This window comes from Protopterus annectens, chromosome 3.part1 (genome assembly GCF_019279795.1).
Source record: "Protopterus annectens isolate FY-2018-M chromosome 3.part1, PAN1.0, whole genome shotgun sequence".
In the NCBI taxonomy this organism is placed as follows: Eukaryota; Metazoa; Chordata; order Ceratodontiformes; family Protopteridae; genus Protopterus; species Protopterus annectens.
Window position 1 is genome coordinate 742,500,544 of NC_056732.1, and position 27,170 is coordinate 742,527,713.

A 27,170-nucleotide genomic window follows, 5' to 3' on the forward strand; every position below is an offset into this window, starting at 1 on the left:
ACAGGGAGAGAATTACTAACCTGCCTGGTGGCGCAACCACACAAGCCTCTCGGCATAGGCTCGACGATTCATGGAACGGACACCTGCAGCTGTAATATAAATGAAGTAATATTGGAATACAACATCTCCATAATATCAGCTAGGTTAATTTCTTACATAAATAATTACATGTAACTTACTCAGTAGTGGGGCATTGGGCATTTGCCGGGCCTCCTGGATCCAACGGTTCAATTGGTCCTGCTTCCGTCTCTTCAGGTCCACATGGTGGTGACGGACCTGTTCACCAGTCCTTGGTATTCCTGTGGCACTGGTGAGATCATGTGCCAACTGGTCCCATGCCTCAGCCCTATATGCTCCCCACAGGACCTGGTCCTGCATGAGTTGGGCCTCATGATCATGGACGAGGAGCCAAACCATATATTTGGACTCCTCAACACCCCACCTCTGTGCTCGGAAGCAACTACCCTCTCCTACACCTGCCATCCTGACTGCAAATCGATTCCACAATCAGTTATGCTGTGTATTCCCGCCTATGGGGCTTATATATGCCGTTTTTCCCACACCTATCTGTGATTGGCCATTTTGGAATTGTATCAGCTTCACAAAACCTGCTTTGTCATGCTTCTCTTTCCATTCATTCCTATATATATGCTATTACTGCATTTCTAAGAGCAACTGTCATGGCTTAGTGGTTCAGTACTTTGACTATGGTGCATGGTATCCTGAGTTTAAGCCTGGTCATTGCTTTTTATATTTTATGACTGTCTACACAGGCTAGGAGGTGTGTCTGTGTAAAGGCAGTTTTGATACAGCTTGCACAACGTTGCCCGTCGGCTAGCTTGTTGGCACGGTGCGCAGCTCCGCGCAAATGGATCACGGTGGCTTACGCGCCGTTTTGCTGTCAGCACGCATATTACGCTCAGCTCAGCTACGGGCACACACTTTCAGTGTGTTTGAACTCTGCTCTACCCCGGGCACTCATTTTGCACCTGTTAAACCAATACTCACCTACGGGTACTCATTTTACACCTGTTAGACCACTGCTCACCTACGGGCAGATATACTCAGCTTGTTGGAGTGTAGCTCAGCTATGGGCACTTCTGACATTTCTTCTTTTTTTTTTCCAAACATTTCTTCATAATACATGGCCCATTTCATTACATTTTAAATAAAAATAATTTTATACATGTACATATATGTCAGGGAATTGTTTCATGCTTATTTCACTAAAAATAAAAATTGATGTTGTGGGGGCTCAAACCATGACTGCCTCCTCTTTAGCCAACGTCTCTACTGCTATGCTATTGCTTCTTGGCTTACTTTGCATATTTAGTTCTTATATGCTTTTCCACTGACTGTTAACTGTGGCTAGGTGACGGGCACGCCCGCGCAAACGAGCGCACTCACAGGCAAACATCTTTAAAACTTATAAAAAAATATATAACATGTTAATTTTTACATTTTCTGTCAATAGTCTGTGGGGGCATGTGTTGTGTTGTGTTTATTGACATTTACACGGACTTTGTCATGGGGGTTTACTTTCGGTACTTTTACTCTTCTGGGGGCATGTCCGTTTGCAGGGCTCTCCCTATGGACACGCCCCCTACTGTCTTCCACGGACCGTGTTAGCCTTAGGTGTGAGTCAGCATGCCCTCATGCATATGCATGGCATGCTGACATCACACCGTTTAACTGCAGCCTCCGTGTAAGCCTTGTAACTCTTACACGGAGGCTTCGTGAATCCTGCCCTATTTGTCTGTACTTAGTTGGAAAAATTGTTACTGACTTACAGTATTTCATCTATTTGTCTGACAACCGCCACGGAGTAATACATAACACAGCTGATGATATGCACTTTGAATAAATTAGCTAATACGTAGCACAGCTGATGATACGCACGTTGAATAAATTAGCTACTACATAGCACAGTTGATGATACGCATGTTGAATAAATTAGTTAATACACAGCATAGCTGATGATATGTACATTGAATAAATTAGCTAATAAATAGCACAGCTGATGATAAACGTCGACTAAATTAGCTAATGCATAGCACAGCTGATGATAAGCACGTTGAATAACTTAGCTAATACATAGCACAGCTGATGATATGCACGTTGAATAAATTAGCCATACGTTAAGTTATAAATACATTTCAGAACAATGATGTTGTACATAAACTTGTTAATACTATTTTGCAAATGTCTGCACAATGTGGGCTTTTATACAGTATTAACACATCATTCATCACCCAGAAAGGAAGGAGTTTTTCTTGGCCTTTCAAATTTACACATCAATTCATTTAAAGGACCCAGTGACTGTATATTTTTTGAAGAGTACCAAAAAAAATATTTTTATGTACTATTGCACATACAACAGAAATTAAAAATGTGCTTGTATTTTTACAGCTTGAATATTGTTAGAAGAGATTACCCTAATAAAACATGCACATAGTTTAAAACAAGGTTACCCAATTGTATAAAACATTTTGTAAAAATTAACTTAATAAGTATGTTGTATGTTTTCTACTTCAAATAATCAAGTTAAACTGTTCTTGTTTAAACTAAAAGTAAATAATTTGCAATCAAACATTCCCTGTTTAGAATGCCGGCTTTCTGCCTTTTTTTTCATGCTGTTACGTGTCAATCCATAAAAATATGAAATGTGTTACCATTTTTCTGTCAGTTTAATTGCACGGTAACTCTGTCTACCCACTTAACTAGCTCTGTAGGCAGAATGAGATAAAACCTGGACTATGACCCAAGTGACCTGAGTTTGACTAGTGGCGTAATTGCCTGCTGGAACTTTCAGCATGTTGGCTTGCTTGTCTTTACTGGGTGAAGGATCATGGGATGATGTATAGGCAGTTCTAGACTGCTGTTCTAGTTCTGATAAAGGCTAGAACAAGTGAACAGATAGCTAGACTGAGTAAGTAGGGAGGTCTGGAGAGTTCCATACTTGTACCTGGCGGGATCTACTCATAGTAAGCATGCCTCCTACATGACATCAGCACACAAGACGCCTAGGAACATAAACAAGTGAAACTAAGCCTCTGTGAGCTACAATGGTGGCTTCTGGCCTCAGTCACCTCCTGTGAAAGACCCATCATTGCAATCCTAAAAGGAATGATTGGTGACACTAGCCCAGATGAGTTAAACACCTCAGTGAGTTGACTGAATTGGCCTGCAGAATAAGACAGATAGAGTTCAAGAGAAGCGGTGCTGCTTGTGGGGAATGTAGAAATACATCCAACCAAAAACAGAGCCATGGCGCAAAAAAAGAAAAAAAAAGTCTGCCAAGGATAATTATTTAAGTTTTAACAGTCTAGATGTCCAATCTACTCTCACATTCATCACTAGACTGGTGTTTGTTAATGCTAGTCTCTGGCTTTATTACTGATACCCTAAGGAGAGCAACTGCTGATGAAACATAAAAAAACAGCACCAAAAATGCAGAGCAATCTCTTTGATAGGCCCAAAACTAAGACACAACAGACATCATGAAAATACATTTATACCACCTTGCTTAAGACTGGAGCTTTAAAATTGTCTAGAAGCCCCCCTGCTAAAATGATCACTTGTGATTGGTTTCTGTGAATGTCTTTCAGTCAGGTTTACTGTTGCTGCCCTGCCAAGAGCAACCACTAGTGCAGCAAAACAAAATAGCAACTAGAAAGCAATTTAGTCTCTTTGAGAGGTCCAAAACTAACACAACACAGTAAACTCCATGATTATACACCTTCTGACCAGAACTTTAAACTGGCCAGAAGTCTGTTCCATTGATAAAACTCTCACTGCTAACTGATCTATGTTAATGTCAGTTAGAAAAGTTTAATGTTGCCACTCAGACAAGGCTAGCCATTGGTGCAACAGATCAAAAAAAGTGACCAAAAAGCAATCTAATCTTTTTTAGAGGTCAAAAACTTTAATGTGACACAAGAAACTATAAAAATACCGTGTTGGTGATTGCTTAAGGCTGAAGCTTTAAAACCTTTCCATAAGTCCATTACACTGCTAAAACTCTCACTGGTGGATTGGTCTCTGTTAGTCAATGAGGTTTAGCTCTTTACAAAAGAATAAAATGGTGGCCTGAAATTTGTATAATCTCTTTTAGTGGTTCTGAACTGCAACACACCAAAACAAATTTTATGAAAATGTACTCATGGTAGTTCATTTAAGACCATAGATTTGCACTCTCTTGATGTCACAACCACTGCTAAATCCCTCACTGGTGACAGGCTTATAGCTGTCACCCTGATAAATGTAACGGCCAATGCAATATAACAAAACAATTACCCCAGGCTAATATTTTTAAAAGGCTCATAATTGCAAAACAAGGAAACAATCTACATGAACAAAAAACTTCAGGCTGCTCAGTTAGCTCCATTGTTTTAAGACTGTCCAGAAATCTCACCATTGTTAACCCCCCACTGTGAAAAAAAAAAAACACCTCCACTGGTGCAAAAGAACAAAACATGTTTAAGAGATAAGTATCATCTTTTTGAGGAACTCTGAACTGTAATTCAATGCAGCAAACTCCAGTGCATGCTGGACTGTTCACTTAAAGAAGGTATTTTAAGCTGTTCAGAAATACTTTTTTGTTAATATAAGTTACCTTGAAGGGTCCAGAACTGTAACACAGCATAGAAAAATCCCCAAAAAGTACATTAGAACTTGATTTTGCTGTTTTGTCTTGGAGTAAAAAAGTATCATTTTAGAAGGAATTTTAACATTCTTTTAGTAGTCTGTGAGGTTTACCATGTAGGATTTTAGGCATACATTCACACACACACACACACACATGCACACACACACTGAGTCTCTGCCAGAAAACAGTGGAACCCAGATGTGATAAGATACCAACTATAGTTACTCAAACTGCTTGACTAACATGAGCCCTTCATCAGGCATGAAATAAGTTATTGATGTCAAACATAATGTTTAAATACCCACTTAGAGAATGAAAGCAAATTGTTAAAATGTATAATTTATTTGTCTGTTTTAGCATGAACTTTTTGTTTGAAAGATGTTTTGGTTAAAAGAAATATAATAACAATGGCCACACTGTCCAGATCATAGTGTTGGCTTATGAATAAAAGTATGGCCTGTCAGTGGAATAAATGCTTACTTAGAATGTGGGGATACCTCCTAACAGTAAATTGAGGTATGTCTGTATAGGACTAACCATCCTAACTTAGAGCGTCAAAATAGATGTGTTGTGATCAGCGAATATGGCACACAGGACTGTAGTTTAGTTATCAGGTAAGAGCAAAGGAAACAAATGTCCTGTGCTGGAAACCGAGCAGACAAATCCAAACATATTGTCAGAGAAAAGTTCTTCAGGTTACTTTTATAGAACAGAAGTGCTGAAAACAGTTTTGTTATACTGTTATAAATGTCCTGATTGTTAAGGGTTTTGCGACTTAAGATTTTGGCTCTTCTATGTAAATTAAAATGTCAATATTATATGATATTAATCACTTTATATTTACACCCAGAAAACAGGCACCAACACAACACAACACAGCATGACCAGCCTAACACTTTTTCAGGGAATAGTAATTTTTTGAGACAGTCAGCATTTTGGAGGCAGTGTAAAATTATCTTAAAACACGTATTTCCATTGAAGTATATATATGTTGTCCTTAATGCACAGTGTTACTAACTTGTTGTTCTTTCGCTCTGATTATGTAGGGTAAAGAGATAAAGCCCTAGGTATGATTCAGATGACCTGAGTTCTAATAGTAGCTTGGTCACTGGAAGGGCCGGGCAGGGAAGGGTAGGAATGACAGGTCAGTGCCAGCTTGCCACTGCTGGTGGAATTAAATAGTGGTTTGGCTGCCTCTTTTATCATATGCAGGCAGTGGCTGGCAGGTGACAAAGATATAGCCACAGAAACAGGTATATGGGTTCAGTTTATCAACCACTTATGATAACACTTATCAGCCTATGGGCAAAAATACAGTCACAGAACCAGGGATATGGGTTCAGCTTACCAACCACTTATGATAGCACTTTTAGCTCATAGGAAAAGATGCAGTCAGAGAATCAGGGATACGGGTTCAGCTTACCAACCATTTCTGATCGCACTTATTAACTTATGAGCAAAGATACAACCACAGAATCAGGCATATGGGTTCAGCTTACCAACCACTTATGATAGCACTTTTTAGCCTATGGGCAAAGATGCAGCCACAGAATCAGGGATATGGGTTTAGCTTCCCAACCACTTATTATAGCAATTATTAGTCTATGGACAAAGATACAGCCACAGAACTGGGGATATGGGTTTAGCTTACCAACCACTTATGATAGCACTCATTAGCCTATGGACAAAGATACAGCCACAGAACTGGGGATATGAGTTCAGCTTACCAACCAGTTATGATAGCACTCATTAGCCTGCAGGTGGAATAAAACACTAAAGTGAAGGACATTGTAGGCCCTCTCATTTACACAAATGACTTGGACAGGTAACGAATAGAGATATAAGGGTACAAAACAGAAGCATCCTCATCACTTGCAATACTAGATGTGATCAAGGGCACAGACACCTCCATGAATGCCTGGATGATGGTACCCTTCATTAATTTGTTGCCTCCTTCCTGTGTACTCTTCATGTGTGAATTAGAATGACTGGGTTCAAGACCAATAGAAGGGAGCTGACAGCATGCAGGCAAGGAAGGAAAATACTTGGGAAGAAAATAATGTGTTGTCCTCCAGTATATCAAATATGTGTCCAATGGATTATATTTCACCACATCACCAACTCAGTCAATCAGCACACACTGCGCACACCACAAATGGTTGAAATTCAGTCAATCAAAAAAAAAAAAAAAGAAAAAAAGAAAGAACCAGCATTTTATGCATGGAGCTTGTGGTGGGCTGTGCCACCATACCCTGCTGCTAATTATACATACCGAGATTGCTAAACCTTGGAGAAAGGCCAAAATCCCACTCCGCACTGTGTAGCAATCTTGCAATACAAATACTGATGTCCTGAAATTAACCTAATCCCCCTAAATAAACATTTGATGCAATGAACATACAATAAAACACACTGAATCCATCCTCAGCTAGCTGCTTATTTGTTACTCACTAAGTGCCAATTTAGTTTACTTACAGTTAGCTCAATTATTTGAATCCAAAGTTTTGTTTCTCTGAAAAGAAATGTGGGGGGGTTACACAATTGACGGGGAGGGTTGTTTGGATATCTCGAGCCCATGAGCCCACAGATGGCAACAGTGGAACTGAGATCCCCACCCATGGGCAGTTGCCACTGTGCCTTCACTGCCCAGGATAGGGCTGTGCTGGGGGGTGTGTAGGACGGGCAGCAGGCACGCCCATGAGTTGTGCCATCCATGCCTCAAGCTGGCGTAGGGGCCCAAGCACAGCGTGCCGGATCTCCCTACGCACCACAGTCCGGACACTACGGAGGGTGAGTGGATGTTCTCCTCCAGCCACACTTGCAGAGGGGGGAGGAGCCCCATCCCCTGCAGCGCTTCCACCCGCAGGTGGCACAGGGTCACCGGAGGATGGTTTGGCCTGGGCACTACTGCCAGGTGCATTCGCCAGCTGAGGTGGGAGAGGTGGTTCCGCTGGAACCCGCCTTCCCTGTCGTCCTATGTTTTGCATTATTTAGTGACAGTTTGGGTTAGTAACGTGCAATACCATTCACAATTATTTGTAACAGCATGCATTAGTATTCCCATTAACCAAACACCCACAAATTCAAGCCGTTGAACAGCAAGCATAACACATGCATAATTTGAACAACAATACACGTTCCAACAACATGCAGGGTTGAGTGATGGCAATGGGCCATCAGGTTTGGATGTATGAACAGGGCATATGCATCAACGTACATGCAAATATGTATGAACCAACAGGACAATTGTCCAGGGGAGTTAATTGTGAATACACATACCCATTTCACGTGGAATGAATTATTTGTGGTTATAGGGTAGGGTGAAGAAATATTTCATTAACAACTTCAAATACCTATGCATATACTTTACATTTCTACTAGCTGCAGATATATACACACTACAGATCTGACTACAGTTTCCTATATGTAAACTTATGCATGTTGGTGATAGGAATGTTACTGCTACATCAATATACATTTCATTTTTATTCATACACATTCATATCTGGCTCTGTTCAGCTACATCATCCTGCTTAATATGGCTCTAGACAACTGTGGATGTTTGGTATTTCATACAACCATACTATCTGCATATTGCAAACTGAGAGCAACATATCCAGATTTTGGGACACACATTCCAGCTTCAGTACTTTTTTCCACACATTTTGCTGTTTGGTTGTGCCTGTCACATTCATTTCATTCTGTACTGACTGCAGTATACTTTATTCAGGAGTTATTACTACTTTATTGGTGGATTCATACCTCTTTTGCACACTCTCTCACTTGTTTTATTTTTTCAATTCAGGATGGTACTTAATTCTAGGCTTTATTGACATGTTTTACTTAGTTATAACAATCCTTTCCAACAGTCTCACTTGTGTCATGTTTCAGAATTTAAACAGGGATATATTTCACACATGTGTTTTACTCAGCTTGTGTAGCTGTACTTTTCAGCCTGCTGCAGGTTATGTACTATTATATTACAGGTGGAACATCTTTATTTCAGACTTGTTTCATTTTTATTTTTGGATTACAGGCTGCATCACACTTATGTAATCACACAGTACTAGCAGAATCTCTCTTACACTGTTACTTGCACTTTTTATTAATAAGTGACTACACTGCACTCTTTTGCAAGGTGTCATACTTATATTTTTTTACAGTTATAGGGAGAGAATTACTAACCTGCCTGGTGGCGCAACCACACAAGCCTATTGGCATAGGCTCGACGATTCATGGAACGGACACCTGCAGCTGTAATATAAATGAAGTGATATTGGAATACACATCTCCATAATATCAGCTAGGTTAATTTCTTACATAAATAATTACATGTAACTTACTCAGTAGTGGGGCGTTGGGCATTTGCCGGGCCTCCTGGATCCAACGGTTCAGTTGGTCCTGCTTCCATCTCTTCAGGTCTGCATGGCGGTGACAGACCTGTTCACCAGTCCTTGGTATTCCTGTGGCACTGGTGAGATCATGTGCCAACCGGTCCCATGCCTCATCCCTATATGCTCCCCACAGGACCTGGCCCTGCATGAGTTGGGCCTCATGATCATGGACGAGGAGCCAAACCATATATTTGGACTCCTCAACACCCCACCTCTGTGCTCGGAAGCAACTACCCTCTCCTACACCTGCCATCCTGACTGCAAATCGATTCCACAATCAGTTATGCTGTGTATTCCCGCCTATGGGGCTTATATATGCCGTTTTTCCCGCACTTATCTGTGATTGGCCATTTTAGAATTGTATCAGCTTCACAAAACCTGCTTTGTCATGCTTCTCTTTCCATTCATTCCTATATATATGATATTACTGCATTACTAAGAGCAACTGTCGTGGCTTAGTGGTTCAGTAATTTGACTATGGTGCATAGTATCCTGAGTTCGAGCCTGGCCATTGCTTTTTATATTTTATGACTGTCTACACAGGCTAGGAGGTGTGTCTGTGTAAAGGCAGTTTTGATACAGCTTGCACAACGTTGCCCGTCGGCTAGCTTGTTGGCACGGTGCGCAGCTCCGTGCAAACGGATCACGCTGGCTTACGCGCCATTACGCTGTCAGCACACATATTACGTTCAGCTCAGCTACGGGCACACGCTTTCAGCGTGTCTGAACTCTGCTCAACCCCGGGCACTCATTTTGCACCTGTTAAACCAATACTCACCTACGGGTACTCATTTTACACCTGCTAGACCACTGCTCACCTACGGGCAGATATACTTAGCTTGTTGAAGTGTAGCTCAGCTATGGGCACTTCTGACATTTCTTCTTTTTTTTTTTTCCACACATTTCTTCATAATACATGGCCCATTTCATTACATTTTAAATAAAAATAATTTTATACATGTACATATATGTCAGGGAATTGTTTCGTGCTTATTTCACTAAAAATAAAAATTGATGTTGTGGGGGATCGAACCATGACTGCCTCCTTTTCAGCCGACGTTTCTACTGCTACGCTATCACTTCTTGGCTTACTTTGCATATGTAGTTCTTATATGCTTTTCCACTGACTGTTAACTGTGGCTAGGCGACGGGCACGCCCATGCAAACGAGCGCACTCACGGGCAAACATCTTTAAAACTTATAAAAAAATATATAACATGTTCATTTTTACATTTTCTGTCAATAGTCTGTGGGGGCATGTGTTGTGTTGTGTTTACTGACATTTACACGGACTCTGTCGTGGGGGTTAACTTTCGGGACTTTTACTCTTCTGGGGGCGTGTCCGTTTGCAGGTCTCTCCCTACAGACACGCCCCCTGTCTTCCACGGACCGTGTTAGCCTTAGGTGTGAGTCAGCATGCCCTCATGCATATGCATGGCATGCTGACATCACACCGTTTAACTGCAGCCTCCGTGTAAGCCTTGTAACTCTTACACGGAGGCGTCATGAATCCTGTCCTATTTGTCTGTACTTAGTTGGAAAAATTGTTACTGACTTACAGTATTTCATCTATTTGTCTGACAACCGCCACGGAATAATACATAACACAGCTGATGATATGCACTTTGAATAAATTAGCTAATACGTAGCACAGTTGATGATACGCATGTTGAATAAATTAGCTAATACACAGCATAGCTGATGATATGTACATTGAATAAATTAGCTAATAAATAGCACAGCTGATGATAAACGTCGAATAAATTAGCTAATACATAGCACAGCTGATGATAAGCACGTTGAATAACTTAGCTAATACATAGCACAGCTGATGATATGCACGTTGAATAAATTAGCCATACATTAAGTTATAAATACATTTCAGAACAATGATGTTGTACATAAACTTGTTAATACTATTTTGCAAATGTCTGCACAATGTGGACTTTTATACAGTATGAACACATCATTCATCACCCAGAAAGGAAGGAGTTTTTCTTGGCCTTTCAAATTTACACATCAATTCATTTAAAGGACCCAGTGACTGTATATTTTTTAAAGAGTACCAGAAAAAATATTTTTATGTACTAATGCACATACAACAGAAATTAAAAATGTGCTTGTATTTTTACAGCTTGAATATTGTTAGAAGAGATTACCCTAATAAAACATGCACATAGTTTAAAACAAGGTTACCCAATTGTATAAAACATTTTGTAAAAATTAACTTAAAAAGTATGTTGTATGTTTTCTACTTCAAATAATCAAGTTAAACTGTTCTTGTTTAAACCAAAAGTAAATAATTTGCAATCAAACATTCCCTGTTTAGAATGCTGGCTTTCTGCCTTTTTCTTCATGCTGTTACGTGTCACACCATACAAATATGAAATGTGTTGCCATTTTTCTGTCACTTTAATTGCACGGTAACTCTGTCTACCCACTTAACTAGCTCTGTGGGCAGAATGAGATAAAACCTGGACTATGACCCAGGTGACCTGAGTTTGACTAGTGGCGTAATTGCCTGCTGGAACTTTCAGCATGTCGGCTTGCTTGTCTTTACTGGGTGAAGGATCATGGGATGATGTATAGGCAGTCCTAGACTGCTGTTCTAGTTCTGATAAAGGCTAGAACAGGTGAACAGATAGCTAGACTGAGTAAGTAGGGAGGTCTGGAGAGTTCCATACTTGTACCTGGCGGGATCTACTCATAGTAAGCATGCCTCCTACATGACATCAGCACACAAGAAGCCTAGGAACATAAACAAGTGAAACTAAGCCTCTGTGAGCTACAATGGTAGCTTCTGGCCTCAGTCACCTCCTGTGAAAGACCCATCATTGCAATCCTAAAAGGAATGATTGGTGACACTAGCCCAGATGAGTTAAACACCTCAGTGAGTTGACTGAATTGGCCTGCAGAATAAGACAGATAGAGTTCAAGAGAAGCGGTGCTGCTTGTGGGGAATGTAGAAATACATCCAACCAAAAACAGAGCCATGGCGCAAAAAAAGAAAAAAAAAGTCTGCCAAGGATAATTATTTAAGTTTTAACAGTCTAGATGTCCAATCTACTCTCACATTCATCACTAGACTGGTGTTTGTTAATGCTAGTCTCTGGCTTTATTACTGATACCCTAAGGAGAGCAACTGCTGATGAAACATAAAAAAACAGCACCAAAAATGCAGAGCAATCTCTTTGATAGGCCCAAAACTAAGACACAACAGACATCATGAAAATACATTTATACTACCTTGCTTAAGACTGGAGCTTTAAAATTGTCTAGAAGCCCCCCTGCTAAAATGATCACTTGTGATTGGTTTCTGTGAATGTCTTTCAGTCAGGTTTACTGTTGCTGCCCTGCCAAGAGCAACCACTAGTGCAGCAAAACAAAATAGCAACTAGAAAGCAATTTAGTCTCTTTGAGAGTTCCAAAACTAACACAACACAGTAAACTCCATGATTATACACCTTCTGACCAGAACTTTAAACTGGCCAGAAGTCTGTTCCATTGATAAAACTCTCACTGCTAACTGATCTATGTTAATGTCAGTTAGAAAAGTTTAATGTTGCCACTCAGACAAGGCTAGCCATTGGTGCAACAGATCAAAAAAAGTGACCAAAAGCAATCTAATCTTTTTTAGAGGTCAAAAACTTTAATGTGACACAAGAAACTATAAAAATACCGTGTTGGTGATTGCTTAAGGCTGAAGCTTTAAAACCTTTCCATAAGTCCATTACACTGCTAAAACTCTCACTGGTGGATTGGTCTCTGTTAGTCAATGAGGTTTAGCTCTTTACAAAAGAATAAAATGGTGGCCTGAAATTTGTATAATCTCTTTTAGTGGTTCTGAACTGCAACACACCAAAACAAATTTTATGAAAATGTACTCATGGTAGTTCATTTAAGACCATAGATTTGCACTCTCTTGATGTCACAACCACTGCTAAATCCCTCACTGGTGACAGGCTTATAGCTGTCACCCTGATAAATGCAACGGCCAATGCAATATAACAAAACAATTACCCCAGGCTAATATTTTTAAAAGGCTCATCATAATTGCAAAACAAGGAAACAATCTACATGAACAAAAAACTTCAGGCTGCTCAGTTAGCTCCATTGTTTTAAGACTGTCCAGAAATCTTACCATTGTTAACCCCCCACTGTGAAAAAAAAAAAAAACACCTCCACTGGTGCAAAAGAACAAAACATGTTTAAGAGATAAGTATCATCTTTTTGAGGAACTCTGAACTGTAATTCAATGCAGCAAACTCCAGTGCATGCTGGACTGTTCACTTAAAGAAGGTATTTTAAGCTGTTCAGAAATACTTTTTTGTTAATATAAGTTACCTTGAAGGGTCCAGAACTGTAACACAGCATAGAAAAATCCCCAAAAAGTACATTAGAACTTGATTTTGCTGTTTTGTCTTGGAGTAAAAAAGTATCATTTTAGAAGGAATTTTAACATTCTTTTAGTAGTCTGTGAGGTTTACCATGTAGGATTTTAGGCATACATTCACACACACACACACACATGCACACACACACTGAGTCTCTGCCAGAAAACAGTGGAACCCAGATGTGATAAGATACCAACTATAGTTACTCAAACTGCTTGACTAACATGAGCCCTTCATCAGGCATGAAATAAGTTATTGATGTCAAACATAATGTTTAAATACCCACTTAGAGAATGAAAGCAAATTGTTAAAATGTATAATTTATTTGTCTGTTTTAGCATGAACTTTTGTTTGAAAGATGTTTTGGTTAAAAGAAATATAATAACAATGGCCACACTGTCCAGATCATAGTGTTGGCTTATGAATAAAAGTATGGCCTGTCAGTGGAATAAATGCTTACTTAGAATGTGGGGATACCTCCTAACAGTAAATTGAGGTATGTCTGTATAGGACTAACCATCCTAACTTAGAGCGTCAAAATAGATGTGTTGTGATCAGCGAATATGGCACACAGGACTGTAGTTTAGTTATCAGGTAAGAGCAAAGGAAACAAATGTCCTGTGCTGGAAACCGAGCAGACAAATCCAAACATATTGTCAGAGAAAAGTTCTTCAGGTTACTTTTATAGAACAGAAGTGCTGAAAACAGTTTTGTTGTACTGTTATAAATGTCCTGATTGTTAAGGGTTTTGCGACTTAAGATTTTGGCTCTTCTATGTAAATTAAAATGTCAATATTATATGATATTAATCACTTTATATTTACACCCAGAAAACAGGCACCAACACAACACAACACAGCATGACCAGCCTAACACTTTTTCAGGGAATAGTAATTTTTTGAGACAGTCAGCATTTTGGAGGCAGTGTAAAATTATCTTAAAACACATATTTCCATTGAAGTATATATATGTTGTCCTTAATGCACAGTGTTACTAACTTGTTGTTCTTTCGCTCTGATTATGTAGGGTAAAGAGATAAAGCCCTAGGTATGATTCAGATGACCTGAGTTCTAATAGTAGCTTGGTCACTGGAAGGGCCGGGCAGGGAAGGGTAGGAATGACAGGTCAGTGCCAGCTTGCCACTGCTGGTGGAATTAAATAGTAGTTTGGCTGCCTCTTTTATCATATGCAGGCAGTGGCTGGCAAGTGACAAAGATACAGCCACAGAAACAGGTATATGGGTTCAGTTTATCAACCACTTATGATAACACTTATCAGCCTATGGGCAAAAATACAGTCACAGAACCAGGGATATGGGTTCAGCTTACCAACCACTTATGATAGCACTTTTAGCTCATAGGAAAAGATGCAGTCAGAGAATCAGGGATACGGGTTCAGCTTACCAACCATTTCTGATCGCACTTATTAACTTATGAGCAAAGATACAACCACAGAATCAGGCATATGGGTTCAGCTTACCAACCACTTATGATAGCACTTTTTAGCCTATGGGCAAAGATGCAGCCACAGAATCAGGGATATGGGTTTAGCTTCCCAACCACTTATTATAGCAATTATTAGTCTATGGACAAAGATACAGCCACAGAACTGGGGATATGGGTTTAGCTTACCAACCACTTATGATAGCACTCATTAGCCTATGGACAAAGATACAGCCACAGAACTGGGGATATGAGTTCAGCTTACCAACCAGTTATGATAGCACTCATTAGCCTGCAGGTGGAATAAAACACTCAAGTGAAGGACATTGTAGGCCCTCTCATTTACACAAATGACTTGGACAGCTAACGGATAGAGATATAAGGGTACAAAACAGAAGCATCCTCATCACTTGCAATACTAGATGTGATCAAGGGCACAGACACCTCCATGAATGCCTGGATGATGGTACACTTCATTAATTTGTTGCCTCCTTCCTGTGTACTCTTCATGTGTGAATTAGAATGACTGGGTTCAAGACCAATAGAAGGGAGCTGACAGCATGCAGGCAAGGAAGGAAAATACTTGGGAAGAAAATAATGTGTTGTCCTCCAGTATATCTAATATGTGTCCAATGGATTATATTTCACCACATCACCAACTCAGTCAATCAGCACACACTGCGCACACCACAAATGGTTGAAATTCAGTCAATCAAAAAAAAAAAAAAAAAGAAAGAACCAGCATTTTATGCATGGAGCTTGTGGTGGGCTGTGCCACCATACCCTGCTGCTAATTATACATACCGAGATTGCTAAACCTTGGAGAAAGGCCAAAATCCCACTCCGCACTGTGTAGCAATCTTGCAAAACAAATACTGATGTCCTGAAATTAACCTAATCCCCCTAAATAAACATTTGATGCAATGAACATACAATAAAACACACTGAATCCATCCTCAGCTAGCTGCTTATTTGTTACTCACTAAGTGCCAATTTAGTTTACTTACAGTTAGCTCAATTATTTGAATCCAAAGTTTTGATTTCTCTGAAAAGATTCCATGCCTTTGGCAGCTGTAGTGAAGACATCTGTAACCAAAATGAACTCAAGCTTGGTGGTTCAGAGGAAAAAGAAATATTAAATACATATTTTCATGCATTAGGTTTGAGACTGCTCTGTTTCTATATAAGAGAATAAAGAAAACCAAACATTTTAAAAATAAGTTTTAATTAATATTTTCATTGTAAAAAAGAGGAATCTACTATTCAAGGATAAAATAATGCAGTAGCTTCTTTGGTGAAAATGTGAAAAGGCAGAACAGCTTAAAAATGTGGTCACTGGAATCAAAAAGTATAATTCAAAGAAAGTATCATAAACCCAATGTACACTGAAAAGTACCCTCATAGGTAGTTACTAGGCCTACTGTCCAGAGAACCATCGAGGAGCCTAGCCTATACACTAAGTTGCCCTTAAGTACTGTCCAGTTAAGCTACTTACTCATGGTCAAACTGTAGGCAGGTGAGGAATCAAACCCTGTAAAACAGCAACTACAGCTCACAGCCTTAAAACTGTGTCATCTACCAGACTATCAAAGAATCATTATCAAGATGAGCAAGTTAAAAAATAGACATAGTTCTGAACTATACAAATGCTTGCTTAAGTGGCTCACAATGCTCTGTTACACGCCAGTCCTTTGAGACATATAGTGCTTACATACACAGACACATATGCACCTAAATTTGCACTTCACATACATGTATGTATGCAGCAATCAGTAGTCTGGACACATGTATGCAGCAATTAGTAGTCTGGTCACATACATATATGTATGTAGCAATCAGTAATCTGGTGCAAATAGTTACCAGGATGATATATGGCTTAAATGTTGCAGAGCCATTACTGTAAATTATTAAAATATGGTCAACATTCTAGTCTATTTATTTTGCTGGTAGATGGACTGGACTATGGTTAATATTTCATGCCAGCATTGTAACAACAAATACTAACATAACAACACAATAGCATTTTTAAAAAGTAGATAGTGCAGGTTATAAATAAATGTTGCAGAAATAATGGCTAACGTATTATTCACATCATTGCGTAGTTGTAAATAATCCAACCTGTCTAGCCTTTCATGCATTACTTTATGTAAATGTAGTTTCTATGTCACATGTTCCACTTGAATCTGTCAGTTAAAGGCAATGAATGCTTATACTAATGTGTGTGTTTGTATGTGTGCGCACATGTGCATGTGCATACATATACTGTCTGACAGAAGTATAAACGTGCACACACACACACACACACACACACACACACACACACACACACACACTGTTGAGACTTTATGCAACTGACTTGATATATTCTTAATACTTTTGCCTAAGTGGAAGAGAATATTTGATGAGCCTAATAGACATTGGGCAGGATTCACGAAGCCTCCGTGTAAGAGATACAAGGCTTACACGGAGGCTGCAGTTAAACGGTGTGACTTCAGCATGTCATGCATATGCATGAGGGCATGCTGAATCACACCTAAGGCTAACACGGTCCATGGAAGACAGTAGGGGGCATGTCTGTAGGCCGAGCCCTGCAAGCGGACATGCCCCCAGAAGTGTAAAAGTGCTCAAAGTAAACACCCACGACAGAGTCCATGTAAATGTGAATAAACACAACACAACACATGCCCCCACAGACTATGAACATAAAATATATAAATGAACATGTTACATATTTTTTTTAAATTGTAAAGATGTTTGCCCGTGAGTGCGCTCGTTTGCGCGGGCATGCCTGTAGCTTAGCCAGAGTTAGCAGTCAGTGGAAAAGCATATAAGAACTAAATATGCAAAGTAAGCCAAGAAGCAATAGCGTAGTGGTAGCGATGTCGGCTGAAGAGCAGGCAGTCATGGTTTGAGCCCCCACAACATCAATTTTTATTTTAGTAAAATAAGCATGAAACAAGTCCCTGACAAATATGTACACATATAAAATTATATTTTATGTAAAATGTAATGAAATAGGCCATTTATTTTGAAGAAATGTGAGATAACAAAATAATAAAAAATGCCAGATGTGCCTATAGCTGAGCTACAGTTTAACAAGGTGAGTGCATCTGCCCGTAGGTGAGCAGTGGTTTAACTGGTGTAAAATGAGTGCCCGTAGGTGAGCAGTGGTTTAACATGCTGAAACTGTGTGCCCCTAGCTGAGCTGAGCGTAATATGCATGCTAACAGCCAAATGAAGCGTAAACCAGCGTACCCCGTTTGCACGGAGCTGCGCACCGTGCCAACAAGCTAACCAACGGGCAACGTTGAGCAAGCTGTATCAAAACTGCCTTTACACAGACACACCCCCTAGCCTGTCTAGACAGTCATAAAATATAGAAAGCAGTGGCCAGGTTTGAACCCATGATACCATGCACCATAATCAAGGAACTGAACTACTAAGCCATGACAGCTGTACTTAGAAATGCAGTAATAGCAAATATATAGGAATGAATAGAAAGTGGAGCATGACAAAGCAGGTTTTGTGAAGTTGATACAATTCCAAAATGGCCAATCACAGATAAGTGCGGGAAAAACGGCATATATAAGCCCCATAGGCAGGAATACACAGCATAAACGATTGTAGAACTAACTTGCAGCCAGAATGTCAGGAGTAGGTGAGGGTAGTTGCTTTTGAGCACAGAGGTGGGGCGTTGAGGAGTCCAGATACATGGTCTGGCTCCTAGTCCACAATCATGAGGCCCAACTCATGCAGGGCCAGGTCCTGTGGGGAGCATATAGGGCTGAGGCGTGGGACCGGTTGGCTCATGATCTCACCAGTGCCACAGGGATTCCAAGGACTGGTGAGCAGGTCCGTCACCACCATGCGGACCTGAACAGACGTAAGCAGGACCAATTGAACCTTTGGATCCAGGAGGCCCGGCAAATGCCCAACGCCCCACTACTGAGTAAGTTACATTTAATTATGTATGTAAGAAATTAAACTAGCTGATATTATGGAGATGTGTATTCCAATATTACTTTATTTATATTACAGCTGCAGGTGTCTGTTCTGCGAACCGCAGAGCCTATGGCGATAGGCTGGTGTGGTTGTGAACCAGGCAGGTCAGTAATCCACTCCCAGTAACTGTAAAGAAATATAAAAGTATGACAGTTAGCAAAAGAGTGCAGTGTAGTCACTAAGTAATAAAATGTGCAAGTAACAGTGTAAGAGTGTTTGCAAGTATTGCTTGATTACAAAAGTGTGTTGCAGTCTGTAATCCAAACAGAAAAATGAAAATGTCTGAAATAAAGTCTGAAATAAAGATGCCCCACCTGTAATATAATAGTACACAACCTGCAGCAGGCTGAAAAGTACAGCTGCAGAAGATGAGCAAATCACATGTGTGAAATATATCCCTGTTGAAATACTGAAACATGACAGAAGTGAGACTGCTGGAAAGGATTGTAATAACTACAAGTAAAACATGTCAATAAAGCCTAGAAGTAAGTACCATCCTGACTAGTAAAATGAAAACAAGTGAGAGAGGGTGAGAAAGAGTTATGAATCCACCAATAAAGTAGTAATAACCTCTGAATAAAGTATACTGCAGTCAGTACAGAATGAAATGAATGTGACAAGTAGAACCAAACTGCGAAATGTGTTCAAAGTGTTGCTGCAGCTGGAATGTGTATCCCAAAATCTGGATATGTTGCTCTCAGTCTGCAATATGCAGATAGTATGATTGTCTGAAATACCAATCATCCACAGTTGTCTATAGCTATATAAAGCAAATGTAGCAGGATGATGTAGCTGAACAAAGCCAGATATGAACGTGTATGAATAACAATAAAATGTATATTGATGTAGCAGTAACAGTCCTATCACGAAATTGAAGTAGTTATCATATAGGAAACTGTAGTTAGAACAGTAGTGTGTATATATCTGCAGCTATTAGAAATGTACAGCATATGTATTGGTATTTGAAGGTGTTAATAATATTTTCTTCACCCCACCCTATAACCACATATAATCCATTCCACGTGAAATTGGTATGTGCAATCGCAATTAACACCCCTGGACATTTGTCCTGTTGGGTCATAAATATTTGCATGTACATTGATGCATCTGCCCTGTTCATACATCCAAACCTGATGGCCTGTTGCCATCAATCAACCCTGCATGTTGTTGGACTGTGTATTGCTGTTCAAATTATGCATGTGTTATGCTCGCTGTTCAATGGTGTGAATATCTGGGTGTTTGGTTAATGGGAATACTAATGCATGCTGTTACAACTAATTGCGAATGGTATTTTATGTTACTAACCCAAACTGTCATGACATAATGCAAAACATAGGACAACAGGGAAGGCGGGTTCCAGCAGACCCACCTCTCCCACCTCAGCTGGCGAGTGCACCTGGCACTAGTGCCCAGTCTGGACCCCCCTCCGGTGGCCCTGTGCCACCTGCGGTTGGAAGTGCTGCAGGGGATGGGGCCCGTCCCCCCTCTGCAAGTGTGGCCGGAGGAGAACCACCACTCACCCTCCGTAGTGTCCAGACTGTGGTGCGTAGGGAGATCCGGGACTCTGTTCTTGGGCCCCTACTCCAGGTTGAGGCACAGGTGGCACAACTTACGGGCATGCCTGTTGCCTGGCCTACACAGCTCCCAGCACAGCCCCATCCTGGGCAGTGAAGGAACAGTGGCAACTGCCCATGGGTGGGGATATCAGTTCCACTGTTGCCATCTGTGGGCTCATGGGCTCTGGATATCCAAACATCCATCCCCGTCAATTGTGTAACCCCCCCACACGTGTCATACACCACCCCTGTATGCGTCTTGTTTGTCTTGTCTGTTGACCTACCCAACCTACCTCCCCAGCTATACCGACTTCCTTCACCTGACATACCACTCTCACCTGAAAAAAAAAAAAGGCACTCTGTACCCACAAAAAAATTACGCCCCATACATAGCTGCCCATTCCGCACACATGACTGCTGGACATGGAAACTATCAATTACAATTGGCTGTACAACAAGTATTATTGTTGTCCTGACACCTCTCTCAGGGGTGGAAGGTTTCAAATGTCACACCAAATTACATACATATGCACAGCTGTTGCTGATGAAGAAATGGGCAGCTATGGGCCTTACCTACATCCCTCCTGCAAAACCCAAGCTTGTTTCCCTACTGTCTTACCCTCTTTGTGACCCATTTTTCACCACTTTCCTGTCTCCCCATTTTCATTTCTTTCAAAGAAAATAGAATGGGTGTGTGCCAGAGTAAGCACTGTTAAGCGGTTGTAAGCGGGTGTGCGCGGAGCTGAATGCCAGTGCGCATGCGGGAGCTCCGCGCAAACCAGTGCTAACCCAGTTACAACTGCTTAAAAGTGCCTTAGTCACTCTGATTGACAGGTCCTGTAGTCAGTTCAAAAGCAAAATAAAATCCCACTGTCAGTCCCGAACCCAGGACCTTGGAAACTGTAGTCTGCATGACCTACCACTAAGCCATGACTGTTATACAAGAACATTGTGCTAAAATAAATACATCATGTAATAGTAGGAATGAATGTAAAGGGAATATAGGATGTGTAGTACACAAAGCATGTCATTTATACTTACTGTCAAAACTAGTGGATTTCCATAATAGTAGTGTGTGAACAGAAACAGCCATGCTAGTTGGTAGCTAGTAGGTAATAATGTCAGTTAATGTACATATATAAATGTATGTATATTTACACATATATATATATATATATATATATATATATATATATATATATATATATATATATATATATATATATATATATATATATATATATATATATATATATATATATATAGTTGTAGGTGTCAGTGTGCATACACACTTACTACAGGAAACAGGAGAGAGGAATGGAGAAATGTGAATCTACAACACAGCCTGAATCATGAGAGAGATACTAACCTTTATACTCACAGAACAGTGTCCACAGCATACCAGCATGGTCCCCACCCTTACAATCTGAAAGGGCAACGCCTATCTCACATACCCTTTTATAGCACTGTCCTGAAATCACAGTGAGAACTGCAATCAGTACACAACTGGCTGCATGCAATTAGCAAATGCTGGCTTACAACTGGTGCAGAGGCCATCACATGGACTTATGCAGATACCTACAAAAGCATCCTGTACTCACACTCCACACATGCAATACTTTCGTTGCACTGTCTGGAGGCAGACAGAGAGAGAGAGAGAGAGAGAGAGAGAGAGAGAGAGAGAGAGAGAAAGAAAAAAATAAGAACACAAACAACAACACACGGTACACAAACTAAGTTGAAGCTGTCAGCAGTGTCAGTACCAAGCTGGGCCAGCAGCAGCAGGAAGCTGTAGTAGCGGTAACGCAACCAGCTGCGACAAACACAGGTAATGTAAAGTAACAAGTTAATAGTCTACATACTGTGAACCCTCCATATGTGTCATAGGTCTGTTTCTATAGGTATGTCCATGTGATATGTTGTGTGCACGTAGTTCCACCCAAAGGGGATGACTATACATTACATGTCATTCAGTGTTAGGCCATGATCCTGGCACCAGTTTTCCGTTTCAGTGAGGCCTGTCTGTAGGATGTGTGTGTCAGCTGGTGTAACGACTATGGCACTTAGTTTGCAGTCATCTGGGAACTTTGTCATCCACAACCCGCACATGTTTGCTTTTACATCTGAGAAATAAATGCCAAACAAGAGGGGTCCTAGGACAGAGGCCTGTGGGATACCACATGTGACTGGCATTGAGTCTGACATGGCTCCTGCAATATCGATATTATGGATTCTGTATGTCAACCAGTGTGCAACCCATCATGTGACATATGTAGTAACATGTTAAGCTAATGAGCTTGTCTATGATGCCTGAGTGGAGTACTGTGTTGAAGGCCTTAGGCAAGTCCAGGTAGGCTGTATGGATTGCGTTGCCCTCATCAATGGCTGTAGTGACTGTTTTGAAAGGTCAACCAGGTTCAAAAGGCAGGATCAGCCCATCACAAAGGCAAACTGGCTGGGAACAAGTGTCTGTAGGTACCCAATATCGCTGTATATGCGTCCCATACTGAATCATTCCATAGCTTTGCAGACCAGGCTGGTTAAGCTTATGGTGCGGTAGTTCCCAGGGTCAGTAGAGGTGCCTCCTTAGTGGAGTGGGACCACTGTTGCTGTATGCCAGTGTTCAGGTACATATCCCGTAGTACGGCCAAGGTTAAATATCAGTCTTATATGCGGTTGTATGTCCTCTTGGAGTTCACATAGCACACATCCAGGGATACCATCAGGTCACATTGATGCTGTGTGTTCTGCTTTGCTGAGGGCAGCCCTCACCTGGACATGTGAGATGATAGGGAGGTTACATTCTGCTGTGATAAGTATTTCTAAGTGTGGGGGAGAAGGAGGGGGGATACGTGCACCAAACCTGTCTGCAAGAATGTTGCCAATATCTGTGTGTTCGGTGAATGTTAAGTAGGTGTGTAGTAACTCAGAGCATATCTGAGGTGTTTGGTCCATATGTGTAACATAACTGAAGAAGGCCTTGTGGTTATCTATAGTGTTCGTGGCCATTTCCCTCCCAGAGTAGGCCGTGGATGTTGTTATGAGAGACCGTAGCTTATTACCAGTGCTGACCACAGATGCCTTCCCTTAATGTGAATCTGCTCTGTCCTGCAGTAGCCTCCTTCTATCGTTATACAATCTGCCTTTGGCTGAGGTCCACCAGACAGGATGCCTAACCTTTGTGCATAGGGTCTGGGTTAGAAATGTGTGTGCATGTTCCATGCATTCTTTGGGATGTCCGTGGGAAGCATTCACAAAGGGGTCAGCAGTGTGGGTTGTGGCTTCCACTGGCCCATTGGGCTGCATGGATACCATATCAGTCCTAACAAGTGAATATCTGTCTAATCACAGATATATCAAAGTAGTCTACTGTGCTGGTGGTGGTGGTGGTGGGATATGTATATCCAGGCCGAGTAATATGTGTCCAGATCACACTAGTGGATGGCATTCCACGTACAGTACCTAGGTATGAACCCCCAGAGTGAGGTTGTGCATTGGACCTGTCTCAGTGTGCTGACTGATGGGGCATGCTACTATGTTGTATGGAATGTGGCAGGTATTGTTGCACAGGTGTTGGCTGAGCACTGATATCTGGCCATGTACTTGTGTATCCACCAAGAGACACACACATGCTACATATGGGAGTAGTAGTATATCACTAAAGTTGAGTATCATGTATAGTATGTGTGCCATATATTGCTGACATAGTCTGCTGATATCCTGTTTGTGTTCTCTTCCAGGGACATGGCGCGTCAGCGTAATCCCACCTACTCTGCAGCAGAAGATGAGGAGATACACCAGAGCCTGGTGCGGGATTATGACATACTGTTTTCCTGCACCAGCCAGAATCAGCAGGAGAGGGCTGCACTGTGGCAAGACCTTGTCCGTAGGGTAAATGACATTGGCACACATAATAGGACATATGAGCAGGTACGACATCACTGCAGTGATTTAATCAGAAATTCTGTCAGCGTGTGTCGGATATCCACAGGCAACAGGTCGCCACAGGAGGTGGGGTGGCCACACATCCCCCCCTCACCAGACTGGAGGGGCTACTCCTAAGTGTTGTGGCTCCAGCCCCAGAACATCAACAGCAACACACCTGCATCATGATGGAGGCTGGATCCACACAGCAATACGACATGGAGCATGCAGGTAATATGCCATATGTACACTTGACTGTTCTGTACACTGTTAGTTTATGCATGTGTAAGGTGTGTCTGTGGTATGTAGCTGTCAACATAGTATGTAATTGTGCAGGTGTGATATTGCCAGTATCAGCAGCTGACATGTGAAAGGCAACTGGTGCACTACTGCACTGTATCATATGCAGGATCAATGGCACAGTTGTGCCCACTGACATTAATCTCCTCATTTCTGCAGGTCCCTCCAGTGTTACAGCAAGGCAGCCCATCCATGCTGGTGAGTGTGTTTTAACAATACCTATAATAGTCCTGTTAGTGCTAGTAATACTAGTGTAACTCAGTAGTGCTCTGTGTGTATACTGCGGGGTGTGCATGTGTGCATGTGTGCCTGTGTCCACGTGTGCATGTGTGCATGTGGGCATGTGTGCATGTGTGCCTTTGTCCACGTGTGCATGTGTGCATGTGTGCCTGTGTCCACGTGTGCATGTGTGCATGTGTGCATGTCTGCATGTGTCCATGTGTGCACGTGTGCATGTGTGCATGTGTGCATGTGTCCACGTGTGCATGTATGCATGTGTGCATGTGTGCCTGTGTCCACGTGTGCACGTGTGCACGTGTGCATTTGTGCATGTGTGCATGTGTGCCAGTGTCCATGTGTGCATGTGTGCATGTGTGCATTAGTGCATCACTGGTAACATTGTGTAGACATTGTAAACTGTGTTTCCTGTCTTCCTCCCACAGGTTCTGGTGCTGCTCTGGTGTCCTGCAGCAGGGAACCTGAATCTGGTGCCACAGGTACTGATAATGATGATATCTGTGTAATGGCACAGGAAGATGTGTCAGGGTCCATCATTGGTCAGCCAATTGAAAGTACACAGCTGTCAACCCCATCATTGCGCACAGTCATCCTGCCAGTACATCCTATGTCACCATTGTCCCTAGGTGATGGACAGGATACAGTGGGCATTGACCAGGGTAATGTGGTATCTGTGGCACATGCTTCCCCACACAGCAGTCATGGGCAGGGTCCTGCAGTGGTACCACACAGAAAGTTGCCCATGGGTTCTCGTGGGAGCATCCGTGGGCGTACTGCCTCTGGCAGACGTGCCCAAAGAGGTCTGTCAACCTCAGCTATGTTTCGGGTGTCATGCAGGCACAGTCGCATATGGAAAGGTACACCAGACAGGGTCTGAGGGAGCTGAGAGCATGTCGCACAGCCATGACTGACAGTATGCATGACATTGCGGATGCTATCCGTAATTTCACCAATGTCATAGACAGATGTTGTGGGGACATATTACAGCAGTTCCACAACCACATGTCCATGAGCCAGGGCAGTGGTGGACGGTTGCGGTGTCAATGTGGCCATATGCCAGCAACAGCAGCAGTTGGCAGTCGGCACGGATGACAACAGGCCCACGGATGCCCCCATAGTGCCAGCAGCAGCCCCAGCAATGCTGGGTCTGTTCTATCATTGGAACGCCCCAGGAGTCCACGTGCACGTGGCTCTGGACAGTCCCAACAGGGACCTGTGTCCAGTCAATGCACTCCCGCTTCTGATGACAGTACCCAGTCTGGCTTAGTACGGGATACGGTCCATAGCACCCCTGCCAGGCACAGGTACCGTGTCCGTGCCCACAGACACTGATCTGTATGACCTGCCAGGTGCAGTCTGTGGCTGTCCACAAACTTCAGTATATGGCAGCCATGAGGTGGAACTGTGTGCATGCATACACACATGCGAAATGTTAACACCTAGGGCTACCACATACACGCACACACTGCACCAACAGTGCCCCACCCTGTACTGCTGTCCCTCACCAACACACATACACACACATGTCAATTGGTGGTATCAGTGGCAGACTCAGGCATACCTAATTCACACCCTGTGCACATGATGAAACTGTGCCACCTCCTGCAATCTCCAACATCATTTCAGGAACAGGTAAACACGTTGCTGATGCACAGGGTGACTACATAGAAGTGTATTACTAGTATTATGTTGGTAACAGTACAGTGTGCTGATATGACTGTGTGTATATCCCAGCATGCCTGATGCAGTAACTGTATGACTGTCCTGAATTGTTATCTACACCCATAGTAAGTACCATAGTGTAACAGCTGCACATTATTGCATACCGGTGGTAAGGATGTCAACAGATAGCCACATACATAGGTAACACAGGGGGGAAGCTAATGCAAGTAGTGATACGCAATGATGGACATGTACAGTAATGGTGGCAAGTTGCCCACAACGACTATGCAATGTGGATGTTTGTGCATGTTGATATGTGTGCAGTACCAATGTAATACAAATCACAATTAACTATGACATAATATCAGTTCTACCATGGACATCTGAGCTGTGCATTCCTGGGTACATGTTGATAGTGCCTACATATCTGCACTGTTACCTACTGTAAGTGTTACCCCTTCTTTGTTGTACAATGGACTACTTCCAGCCCTGCTTACTGTAGCTTTGTTTGCATGCATGTTCGCTTGGGGTTCCCTGGAACACTGCTTCCACCTGCAATGCAGAGTTACAGTGCTTCTGTGGACTCCTAGTGACATCTGCTTAGCGTACTA